At 46.3% G+C, this 2,724-nt stretch overlaps 1 pseudogene; it reads left to right on the top strand.

Annotated features, from left to right (window-relative positions):
* The window catches only part of LOC102838047, an 8,262-nt pseudogene extending 7,077 nt beyond the window's left edge, over positions 1–1,185 (top strand).
* The last annotated feature ends 1,539 nt before the right edge of the window (positions 1,186–2,724 follow it).

Here is a 2,724-nt window from a genome sequence, read left to right as displayed (position 1 = left end):
AAAGGAAGCTCTGGAGCAGACAGAGAAATTACTGGAAACCATTGACCAACTGTACTTGGAGTATGCCAAGAGGGCTGCACCCTTCAATAACTGGATGGAGAGGACCATGGAGGACCTGCAGGACAGCTTCATTGTACACACCATCGAGGAGATCCAGGGACTGACCACAGGCCACGAGCAGTTCAAGGCCACCCTCCCCAATGCCGACAAGGAACGCCTTGCCATCCTGGGCATCCACAATGAAGTGTCAAAGATTGTCCAGACCTACCATGTCAACATGGCGGGCACCAACCCTTACACAACCATCATGCCTCAGGAGATCAATGGCAAATGGGACCATGTACAGCAGCTGGTACCACGGAGGGACCAGGCTCTGACGGAGGAGCATGCCCCCCAGCAGCACAACGAGAGGCTACGCAAGCAATTTGGAGCCCAGGCCAATGTCATTGGGTCTGGATCCAGACCAAGATGGAGGAGATCGGGCGGCCCTCCACTGAGATGCGCGGAACCCTGGAGAACCAGCTCAACCACCTGCGGCAGTATGAGAAAAGCATCGTCAACTATAAACCAAAGATGGACCAGCTGGAGGGTGACCACTAGCTCATCCAGGAGGCACTCCTCTTTGACAACAAGCACACCAACAACACTATGGAGCACATCCGAGTGGGCTGGGAGCAGCTCCTCACCACCATCGCCAGGACCATCAAAGAGGTGAAGAACCAGATCCTGACCTGGGATTCCAAGGGTATTAGCCAGGAGCAGATGAATGAGTTCCGGGCTTCCTTTAACCACTTTGACCCGGATTACTCCGGCACGCTGGGTCCCGAGGAGTTCAAAGCCTGCCTCATCAGCTTGGGTAATGATATTGGCAACAACCCCCAGGAAGAGGCAGAGTTTGCCTGCGTTATGAGTGAGCATCGTGGGTCCCAACCGCCTGGGAGTAGTGACATTCCAGGCCTTCATCGACTTTATGTCCCGAGAGACGGCTAACACAGACACAGAAGACCAGGTCATGGCCTCCTTCAAGATTTTAGCCAGAGACAAGAAATACATCAAAGTGGACAAGCTGCGCCGTGAGCTGCCGCCGGACTGGCAGAGTATTGCATTGCGAGAATGGCCCTCTACACCGATGCTCTGGACTACACATTCTTCTCCACAGCGCTCTATGGCGAGAGTGACCTCTAACCCTCCTCTCTGGACCAACCGCCCTCCCCCCTATGCCATGCGTGTGTGCCTGTGTTCGAGTTCCCCTCTGCGCCTCTGCTTTCCACCTTCCGCTCGGGTTTGGGTTCGGGTCCCACTTTCAGCCCAGAAAGCGGTGCACGGGGACCCAAGTGGCATCGAGAATCCCTGCCCGCGAAGTGACGGTTTACAAAATTATTTTTTGCAAAAAAGAAAAAAAAAAAAAAAGTTATGTTAGAAAAAAAACATAAATTTTTAGTGGCAGAAATGATGGACGCAAGCGTGGCAACAGTAGTGAGGCTGGCCCAGGATGGGGCAGTGTTTCCTTCTGCTGTGCATAAGGTCGCTATGAGCCAATACCAACTCATGGCACATAACAACCACAACAACAATGGCTAATAAAGGAGCTCTGTTACTGTACTGGTTATGAGTCAGGCTGCTAATCTCAAGGTCAGTAGTTCAAAATTACCAGTGCTTCCTCAGGTGAAAGATGTGGCTTTCTGCTCCCATAAAGATTTACAACCTTGGAAACTCTACACAAGGTTGCTATGAGTTGGAACTGACTTCAAAGCACACAACAACCACCAATGGCTAATGATTGTGTACATTTCTTCAAATGTTTGTTGGCAGCCTGAATGTCTTTCTTGGTGTTGTGTCTGTTTATGTCCTGTGTCCATTTTTAAATTGGGTTGTATTTTTCTTGTAGAGTTGTTGTAGTTTTCTATGAAGTTTATATACCAGTTCATTGTCTGTTATGTCATTGGAAAAAAAAAAATCCAATCAATGGGCTTCCTTTTTACTCTTTTGGTGAAATATTTTGATGCACATAAGTGTCTGATTTTAAGGTGGTTCTAATCATCTATTTTGCCTTCTACTGTTTGTGTGGGTTTTTTTAGTGTTTGATAGTGTATTTATGCGACGTATTACAGTCCCTGGTGTGACACCATGGGTTAATGTGCTGAACTGCAAAGTTGTTTGAACCACAAGGTCACTGGTTCAAGATTACTAGCTGCTCCTTGGAAACCCTATACAGGGTCGCTATGGGTCAAAACTGACTCAACAGCACTTAACAACAACAACAACATTACTGTGCCTAAGTTTGTCCTGTTTTTATTTAAGATCTTTAGAGTTCTAGCTTTTACATTTAGGTTTTAAAACCATGTTGACTTTGTTTTTTGTATATGGTATTGGATATGGGCCTTCATTCTTCTGCAAATGGATTTCAAGTTTTGCCATCTCCATTTGTTGAAGAGACTATCTCTTCTCCATTTAATATGCTTTGGCTCTTTGTCAAAGATTAGTTGGTAGTATGTCAAAGGATTTACTTGTAAATTCTGAATTCTCTTACATTGATCTGTGTATTATTCATAGTATCAGCACCAGGCTGTTTGCCCACTGTGGCTCTGTGGTAAGTTTTGAGTTCAGGTAGTGAGAGAACTTCAACATTGTTGTTCTTCTTAAGCAGTGCATTGTTTATCTGAGGTCACTTTCCTTTCCATAAAAAGTTGTTGTTTTTGCTGTTAGGTGCTATTGATTAGGAAC

The sequence above is a fragment of the Chrysochloris asiatica genome, unplaced genomic scaffold (assembly GCF_000296735.1).
Source record: "Chrysochloris asiatica unplaced genomic scaffold, ChrAsi1.0 scaffold00268, whole genome shotgun sequence".
Lineage (NCBI taxonomy): Eukaryota > Metazoa > Chordata > Mammalia > Afrosoricida > Chrysochloridae > Chrysochloris > Chrysochloris asiatica.
The sequence above is the reverse complement of the archived record's forward strand: the minus strand, read 5'-3'. Positions and strand labels throughout refer to the sequence as shown.